The sequence below is a fragment of the Trichechus manatus genome, unplaced genomic scaffold (assembly GCF_000243295.1).
Source record: "Trichechus manatus latirostris isolate Lorelei unplaced genomic scaffold, TriManLat1.0 scaffold00066, whole genome shotgun sequence".
In the NCBI taxonomy this organism is placed as follows: domain Eukaryota; kingdom Metazoa; phylum Chordata; class Mammalia; order Sirenia; family Trichechidae; genus Trichechus; species Trichechus manatus.
Genome location: NW_004444002.1, coordinates 3,889,581 through 3,900,116, shown reverse-complemented (window position 1 = coordinate 3,900,116; position 10,536 = coordinate 3,889,581).

Sequence of the window (10,536 nt, the reverse complement as noted above, 5' to 3'; positions counted from 1 at the left end):
ATAAATGGAATCACACAATATGCGGCTTTTTGTGACTGGCTTTTTTCACTTAGCATCATGTTTTCAAGGCTCATCCCTATTGTAGCATGTAACCCTAGTTCATTCCTTTTTAAGGCTGAATTATATTCCATTACATAGATATACCACATTTTATTCATCCATTCATCATTTGATAGACATTTGGGTAGTTTCCACTTTTTGGCTATTGTGAATAGTGCAGCTATAAAATTTTTAATGAGTTGCACTTTGGCACTACACTAATAGCCTACCCTGAGGGATATCATAAGAAACACTAGAAGTGTGAGGTTTTACCTACTGTCAAGTTCTTCCTTTCATTGCCCAGGATCCCATTTATGAGAAACCGTAGAGTTAGGCTTAATCTGAAAAACTCGTTTTGTTTTATATGCATAAGGATATTGTGAACCTTGTAAGTAACCACTTTTCACTGTTGGTCTTTGTCTTAGTTACCTAGTACTGCTGTAACACAAATACCACAAGTGGGTGGCTTTAAAGAGCAGAAATTTACTTTCTCAGTTCTGAAGGCTAAACGTCTAAATCAGGGTCTTGATCCCTTCCTTGGCAGTAGCCCTGTGTGTTCCTTGGCTTGTAGACAATCTTCACATGGCATCTGTCTCCCCTCGTGTGCACCCATGTATCTTTGTGTATATGCTGCTGTTTATAGAACTCAGAAGCAATTAGGTCTAGGGTCCACCCTACACTGGTATTACCTCAACTGATTGATTATATCAGGTTGTATTGTGGAAGGTGATTACATTAGATTCCACTATGAAAGGCGATTACATTACATGTAAGGTAATTGCATTACCTTAGATTCCATCCAGAGGTATATGGGTTAGGACTCCAACACATATTTTGGGGGGATGCAATTCAATCCAAAGCTCAAAAACAAATTTATGGCCTACTTCTAACAGGTATACAGAACCCCAGCCCTTTGTCCTGATTGCCTGTTTTTATATTGTTGTATTATCCCTGTCTTGTTTACTTGCTTGTTTTTATATTGTTGCATTATCCTTCTTTGAACAAAATGGGGTATAAACATTAGTGGCCATTTAGACACTCTACGAGTCATGGCTGATTAGAAACAGGACCTTGAATATTGGGGGAATGCACACTCCCTCTTGCATTTCAATTACCACCTTCAAAGCAGAGGTGCAGAATTTTAAGTTACCACGGAAAAAACAAAAAATCTTTCTGCCTTTAACCACATCTTCCAAAATGGGGACCTAGAAATATTAGAGGTTCTTTAGTTAAATATTTATTTTCTACCAAACAATGGAGATTTACACCACCTATGGAACTCATTTGTTATTTTTATTTGTTTTGCATATAGAGTGTATGTGTACTATTTCATTTTACAAGATCATTCTTCTGCTAAAATGTTTGAAAACCCCTGGGAGTGAGGAAAACAAGAGACAGGTAGTCAGAGTTGGGTTCTCATCTTGGCCTAGCCTTTAACCCACTTTATTACTCCCTGGGCATGCTTCCTTCTGTGTAAAAGGAAGTGAGTTGGATTAGAAATTTCTGAGGTTCCTTCCAGCTCTGTTACCTATAAGTCACAAAAATTAAATGGCTTCCTGATGTAGCCACATTACCAATTATTTAACCAGGCAAAATCTTTTTTAAACAGATTAGTTTGATTTGAGTTCTGCCATAAGGAAAGTAAGTTGGCGGTAGTGGTGTTGTTTATGTTGCTGCTGCTTAAGCTCATTAATTACAATACCACACATTTAAAAACAATGGCAAATTAATTACCTTCCAAAACAGTATCTGTCTGTGTATGATCAGTTAACTACCTCAGAGTCTATTTATGTGGTACCAGGAACAGGTTGCTAGACTTCCCTGTTTCCACAGACCAAATACTCTTAGCTCAGAAGCTAGGGATAAGAGATTGTTTCGTTGCTTCTTTCCTTCTCTTTTTCCCCCTCTTTCCTCTCTTCTCAACATTTTGCTATGAACAATTTCAAATACACAGTTCAATTGTATAGTGAACACTCATATATCCATTCATCTTTAAGCACACTTGTTTTATCATACCCATCTCATCCATGTATTATTTTTAATGTGGTAAATATATATATTTAATTTATTTACATATAAATTTATATTTATATTTAATACATATTAATATATATTTACCATTTTTTACAGGTACAATTCAGTGACATTAAATTCATCATGTTGTGTAACCATCACTACTATCCGTCTCCAAATTTTCCATCACCTTTAATAGAAGCTCCATGTCCCCTTCCCCCTCCTGAGCGTAGTAATCACTAATGAACTTTGCCTCTTCTAGGTATTTCATGTAAGTGGGATCATACAATATTTATCCTTTTGTGCATGACAGTTCTCTCAGCATAATATTTTCAAGGCTCATCCATGTTGTAGCATGTAACAGGACTTCATTTCTCTTTATGGCTGAGTAATATTCCATTGTATGTATATACCATTTTGTTTATCACAGATAATGGGCAAATAGTACTAGTATATAAAAAGCCCTTAAAAATGTACGGAAAAATACCAAATATCTGACAGAAAAATAAAAGATATAAACAGTTCGACCAGGATCACAACAGAGGGTTCTGGACAGAGCTGGAGAAGGATGTAGAACAAAGTTCTAACACACACAAAAAAGACCAGAATTACTAGCCTGTAAGAGACCGGAGAAGCCCCGAGAGTATGGCCCCCAGACACCCTTTTAGCTCAGTGGTGAAGTCACTTCTGAGGTTTACCGTTTAGCCGGGGATTGGACAGCCCCATAAAACAAAATGGAACTAATGAGGCACAGCAGTCCAGGGACAAGGACTAGAAGGCAGAAGGGGACAGGAAAGCTGGTGATAGGGAACCCAAGGTTGAGTAAGGATAGTGTTGATGTGTTGTGAGGTTGTTAACCACTGTCATAGGGCAACATGTGTACTGTTACATGAGAAACTATTTTGTTCTGTAAGTCTTCATCTAAAGTGAGAATAGCAGCACAATTGAAAGAGTGTAGTCAATGTCACTGAACTGTGCATGTAGAAATTTTTGAAATGGTGTATCTTTGGCTATGTATATTTTCACCAAAAAAAAAGTCGAGAAGGGAGAGGGTTGACATGTTGTGGGGTTGTTAACCAATGTCATAAAACAATATGTGTACTACTGTTTTATGAGAAACTATTTGTTCTGTAAGCCTTCACCTGAAGTACAATAATAAAAAAAAAAGATATAAACAGTTCACAAAAAACATGTAAAAATGGCATGGCCAATAAACAAAAAATGTTAAACCTAACTTATAATACAAACGCCAAGTTGAAACTACAGTACACTAAGAAGCCATTTCTCAGCTATCACATTGGCAAAGATTAAAAAGACAATGCATTCATTTGGTGAGGCTGTGGGGAAATAGGTACTCATACATGCAGCACCACAGCCTGGTGGCAATGCAAATTAGTACAATCCTTACAAAGGAGAGTTTGGCAATACCTAACAAATGTGCAAAGGCATTTACCATTTGAACTAGCAGTCCACTTCTAGGAATTTACCCAAGTAATGCCATGTTCAACTTTTTGAGGACCTGCCAAACTGTTTTTCACAGCAGCTGCACCATTTTACATTCCCACCAGCAATGGATTAGAGAGCCAATTTCTCCACAACCTCGCCAACAGTTATTTTCTGTTTTTCTGATAATAGCCATCCTAGTGCGGGTGAAGTGGTATCTCATTGTGGATTTCACTTGCATTTCCCTAAAGACTAATGATGTTGAGAATCTTCTCCTGTGCTTATTGGCCATTTGTATATCTTCTTTGGAGAAACGTCTGTTTAAGTCCTTTGCCCATTTTTCCACTGGGTTGTCTTTTTGTTGTTGAGTTGTAGGAGTTCTTTATATATTCTAGGTATTAAGCATGTATCCTATAGATACCAAATATTTTATTCCATTCTGTAGCTTGCTTCTTCAGTTTCTTGATAAAGGTACTTCTATGCACAGAAGTGTTTAATTTTATGAAGTCCAATTTATCTGTTTTGTCTTCTGTTGCTTGTGCTTTTGGTGTCATATCTACTAATCCATTGTCAAAACTAGGTCGTGAAACTTTACTCCTATATTCTGTTCCAAGAGTTTTATGGTTTAGTTCTTATATCTAGGTCATTGATCCATTCTGAATTTTCATACACTGTGTGAGGTATTGGTCCAATTTCATTCTTTTGCATGTGGAGACCTACCTGTCCTAGCATCATTTATTGAAGACAGTATTCTTTCCTCATTGAATGGACTTGGCACCCTTGTCAAAAATCACTTGGCTATAGATGTTTGGGCTTATTTCTAGACTCTCAATTCTATTCAGTCTGTCTATATGTCTATCCTTATATCAGTACCACAAAGGTTGGTTTACTGTAGCTTTATTGTATGTTTTGAAATTGAGAAGTGTGAGTTCTCTTCCTTTGTTCTTTTTCAAGATTGCTTTGGTTATTCAGGACTGCTTACAATTCCATATGAATCTGAGGATTGGCTTTTCCATTTCTGCAAAAAGAAGGTTGTTGGAACTTTCATAGGGGTGGCACTGAATCTACAAATCACTTTGGGTAGTACTGACATCTGAACAATTTTGTCTTCCAATCCATAAACACAGAATGTCTTTCCATTTATTTAGGTCTTCTTTAATTTCTTTCAGCAATCTCTTACAGTTTTCAGCATACAAGTCTTTCACCTCCTTGGTTAAATTTATTCCTAGAAATTTTTTTAAATGCTATTATAAATAGAATTGTTTTCTTAATTAGCTTTTCAGAATGTTCATTGTTGGTGTATAGAAACACAACTGATTTTTGAGTATTGATCTTGTATCCTGCAACTTTGCTGAATTTATTAGCTCTAGTAGCTTTCTTGTGGATTCTGTCATCAGATAATCCTTTAAATGCTATGGAAGTGCTGGTTAAACATGTCTACACTGGTACCTGGTACAAAGGACACTGTTCCTAGGAGATTTAGACTCAGAAAATGACTCTGACCCAAACACATTTTGGAAGGCATGAAACTGAGTGCCATGCTCTGCTCCAAGCTTAATCTAAACACCCCATCCAATCTTCTCTCAACTCACTAGCAAAGCCATTTGCAAAGGAGAGGAAGATGATGGAATTAGCTGCTCCACTAACAAAGGGAGCCAGGAACACACCGTAAAACTTCCCTGTAGCATAAATCCAGGCTCAGACAGAGTTGGGGACTTAACACAGCAATTACAAGTCCAATCACAATTTTTAAAAATACTTTGTTGTTGTTGAGAATACACAGAGGCAAAAAATACACTAATTCAACAGTTTCTACATGTACAAATCAGTGACATTGATTACATTCTACAGGTTGTGCAATTCTTGTGCAACCATTCTCACCGTCCTTTTCTGAGTTGTTCCTCCCCCATTGACATAAACTCACTGCCCCTAAAGTTCCGAGCTAATCTTTCAAGTTGCTGTTGTCAATTTAATACCATATAGATAGATGTTAAAAGAACATAATGCTCAAGGTAGGCATTCTTTACTAGTTAAGCTAAACTATTGTTTGGTTTTAATAAGACTTCAGGGGATATTTTTGGTTTAAGGTTCAAAGATTGTCTCAGGGCAATAGTTTTGGGGATTCATCCAGCCTTCATGGCTCCGGGCAACCTGGATTCCATGATAATTTGCAATTCCATTCTGCATTTTTCCCCTTTTGATCAGAATTCTTCTATAGAATCTTTGATCTAAATGTTCAGCAATAGTAGCAGGGCACTATCCAGTTCTTGGCAAAGGAGGCAGTTGTTCACGAGGCAACTAGCCACACATTCCACATCCTCCTCCTGTTCCTGACTCTCCTTCTTCCTCTGTTGCTCAAGGAAAAGAGAGACTAATTGTAGATTGGATGCCTCCAATCCCTATTGCACAGGCTTTGGGGAAGCCACATAGGAGAACCCTTCTGTAGGTTCCCAGGGAGATGGCTGCCAGAAAAAGGCATCCCCAAAATTGCACCAAAGGGCACACCTCTCAACCTGCCATTGATAGGGTGGCCTGGGGCACACTGGGAGAGACTGTGATTTGGAGAAGCAAACTGTATTCTGAAGATAGGTTAGGGAGAACACTGGCAAGATTTTTTGGCAAGATGAAGGTCACTGGGACCTTGGTAATCGTTTCAGTGGAGTAGTAGGAATGCATGCCTGATTGGAGTGCATTCAAGGGAGAATGGGAGAAGCAGACAGCAAAAGGAGAGAAACGGGTTTAGGCGAATGTTTAGTCAAGGGAATATTTGTTTTTGGTTTGCAAATAGGAGATGTTGTTAGGATTGATCCAGTTGAGGAGGAAATGAATAATACAGGGGAAGGGGGAGAGAGGATTAACTGCAGGCTCCAGTGCCTTAGAAACAGGGATAGCTTATCCATGGTAACAGAAGGAAATACAGCGCATATGAATACAGACTCAAGCAGGTGGGTACCTTTGGTGGTGGGAAGATGAAGGGAAGTGGTTAAGAGCACAGACTGTGAAGTCAGATGGCCTGGGTTCAAATCTAGACCACAGCGTTTACATGTTATGTCCTCTTAGGCAAGTTAATTTAACCTGTGCATCCGTTTCCTTAGCTGTAAATATGGGTAATAGCAACTGTAAGTTTGTTGCAAGAATTAAATACTACCAACAAAGCACTTAGAATAGTGCTTGGCACACAGTAAATACCCAACAATTACTACCTATTATGTCTTCAAATTAGTCATAATTTTCCCATATTATAAATATTGAAATTTAAAAGCTAACTTAAAATTTTCACTGAACACCTGAAGCATACTCAAGATGGCAGACGACAAATAAACAATAATGCAAACTTACTCTGACCTTTTATGTTTGCATTTTTAGCCCAGAACTGATTTCCATTAAGGAACCTACTTTTCAATAATTTACAGCTTATTACCGACACAACTATAAATCTAATAAACTGCAGGAAAAGTATTATTTTCCTCAATGGTAGAATAAGGCCTAACATGACCAAAACATCCATATTATTAAACAAACCAATTTATCATGATTTCTTTAAAGGCACTATTTTGGATGTTTGCAAATTCTGAGATCATCACACATGAAACTAAAACACCGAAGTTACCAAAGGTACCAGTTGTGCATCCTTTTACCATTTTGAAGCTGACATGAGATAGTGGATGGTCAACTATCTTCCAGTCTTGCCCCACCCACACCTAAGCAGTTACTAAGTAATTCTTACAATCATAAGGACACTTATGCAATCTCCTTTGCCTGGAATTCTCAATATTGGTCACCTTGCCCTCTTTCAATGAGCCTACCTCTCAGCCTTTAAAATTCAAGTCAAGTAGCAGCTTTGTCTGTACTAGCCAAAAAGTGGAAATAATCCAAATATCCATCAACTAGTGAATGGATAAACTAGTATGTCTCTACAATGGAATACTACCCAGGAATAAAAGGGAATGAATTGTTGATACAACATGGATAAATCTTAAAAACATTATTCTGAGGGAAAGAGACTTTACCAAAAAATACATACTCTATGGCTTCATTTATATTACATTCTAGAACAGCCAAATTTAATCTATGCTGAAAAGAAGCAACAGTTTTTACCTTTGTAGGAGGGACAGAAGCAGGGATTGAGTGTTAAGGGACATAGAAGAACTTTCTGGGTTGATGATGAAGGTCAATACCTTTGATGGGGGTTATCCTCAAAACTCAGCAAATACTCGTTTGTGCTTCATCATATATAAATTTTACATCAAAAGAAAAAATGGTATAAATACTAAACTCTTAATGATACACATGCTGAAGTATTTAGGGGGTGGTGCACCCATGTTTGTAATTTACTTTGAAATACGTAAAAGAGAAACTGATACGATGGATGTGATGATAAAGCATGTATAATAAAATGTTTGCTGTAAAATTCTAACTTTACTGTATATGAAAAATTCGTAATAAAATGGGGAAAACTTCGTCAGCCTTATAAGAAGCCTCCCCGAGCACACCCACTCTTAGTACCCCTCATCTGTGCTCCCATAACACCCAGTAAAAGTCTAACATTGAATTTAACTCCATTTTATTAGTTTTGCCTCTGCATTCCAAACCCCAGCGGAACTGTGAGCAATTGGAAAGCAGTCTTACTGGTCTCTGGCTGCTCAGCAGCTAGCACAAGGCCAGGCATACAGTCGACAATTAAAACTTGGTGACCTGAAATGGTGTTATTTAGTAAACTTCCTCACCTAGTTTCCTCATGACCAAAGGCCTCATGCTTCACTGGCTCATTTTCTTTTGCTGAATCTTTACAACTACCAGAATTATCTATCTGACCTGGAACTCATCCATATGAATCCATACAAGTTCTCTTTGTGGCAGGATGTTGGGAACATCTCTTCTGGGCTATCCCACTCTTCTTCCTCAGTCTCCCAACTTTTAAAAATTTGTCTGGATGGGCTCAGATTTAATTTATATCCTCTTTATAGAAGCCAGCTGCGTAGCACCCTAAAGACAATGTTTATTCACACCACTCAATTCTCTAGCCAGCTGGACTCCTTAAAGATGCTCCATTTTCTCGCCATGGCATAATGAACAATATACCATTTTATCTTTATATAATTATGTTATCCTTACACACCAAATAGTTTCAATGCTTCTCAAGACTTGAAGTCATATTAACAGCACTGACTAGTCAAGCTTAGTGGCTAAAGGAGGGTCATGCAGCCAGACTACCTGGGCTTGAATGCCAGTACCAACACTCACTACCCATATAACCTTGCCCCAAGAATTTTAACGTCTCTGTGCTTCATTTTCCTCACCTCCTCCTGATTTGTAAGAAGGGATATCAACATGTATCACACATTGTCATGAGGCTTAATGAGTTATTATATGTAAGCCACTTGAAACAGTGCCCAGCTGATATGTTCAGTTCTTCATCACCAATGACAGAAGACTTGCCTTATACTATGATCTACAAACTAGCCCAACATGAAACACGACCAATGTGCGTTACACTAATATGAATCTTTAAGAGTACATCACAAATCTGGTTAACATGTCTAAGAGCATTTTAAGAGTCTTCAATAAAATTACTAAGTTCTTTCAAATGTTGGCCGTCGTTCACCTCCACCCCCTGAACCTCTCAACTAAGGCAGGCTTTATACACACACTCACTCACTCCACCCTGCTAATTTCCTTCCTAGCACTTACTACAAGTTTATTTTCTTTCTTTCCTTATTTCTTTTTTCACTAGATCTATGAGGGAAGGATCTTGCCTGTTCTGTTCGCTGTTAGATCTCTAACACGCCTAGCACATAGTTAAGCACTTAAATGTATACATCCTGAATGAACAATGTAGACATCTGAAAAGTGTTTAACCCCTATCAGATAAAGATTAAAGTAATAATGGTTGCAAGTTCTAAAGTAATAACTCAATTAGAGATTTAGTCTCATTTAAAAATGCATATGATTTACTAAAAATATAAAATGGTGATGTTTTCTATAAATTATTCCCACTCAAACATGTTAGAAATGTTAAGATATCACATTTCTAAACCAGTTAAATGGTTAATTTCTAAACCATCTGTAGCCATCCCCCACTTCAATTACAAAAGATAAAACATACAACATATTGTAGGTTTATTTTTATTCAAAAAGTTACTGTCTCAAGACATAAATACAAATCAGAAAACAGTACAATTAGGACAATAGAATGTGGAGGACAACAGGTTAGAGTAATATATAAAACATTTTTAGCTGGTTGAAAACAAAGCTGTAAGAACTGCTTTCACAAAGAAGAACTCCTTTCAAGAGTGAGAAAAAAAAAATCAACTTAGGTTTAAAATCATATATACAGTCCTCTCAGCAGTTCTAGTAAATGCAGTGGTGTGAAAAAACAACATAGGCAATACTTCTGCACATAATATTTGTTGGTGGAAAATTTGTTAGGTCTGGTTTCATCTGTTATTAACCATGATTTAATAAAATAATTGTATCATGATCTTTTAGCTAACCTATGGTTTTTGGCTACCACAGCCCAATGCTTGTTGATTTCTGTCTAAAAACTGGAAGCATTTTGGTATTCACTCATCTGAAGATATTCTTGTATTGCAAGCATATTAAGGCATGGAATGATTAAAATAATATACCTCGAGAACTGAGAGATGACTGACAAAAGATAGATACACATGTAATATAAGTTAATATTTTGTTTTAAACGATGTCTAGCTGCCTAAGCCTCGCAAAATGAGTTGATGTCAAAATGGCAAGTAGCCACTTTCTGTTTTAAACTAATTTATTTGTGAAAGGACATAAAATGAAGTTTAAAGCTTAGCTTTCAAAGAATATTATGGGTTATGAATTCTATTATCCCATCTAATTTACATACAGAGGAAATGTACTGTAACCTGTTAGAAGTATCTTTAACCTGAAGACTGCTTGCAAAGACAGATAGATAAAACAATATAAAATACAAATTTAAAAATCATTTTAAAGCATGAACACTCATGCTTTTCTATTTTTAAACATTGTTAAACTTTCAATATATTTCTGAAACCTCAT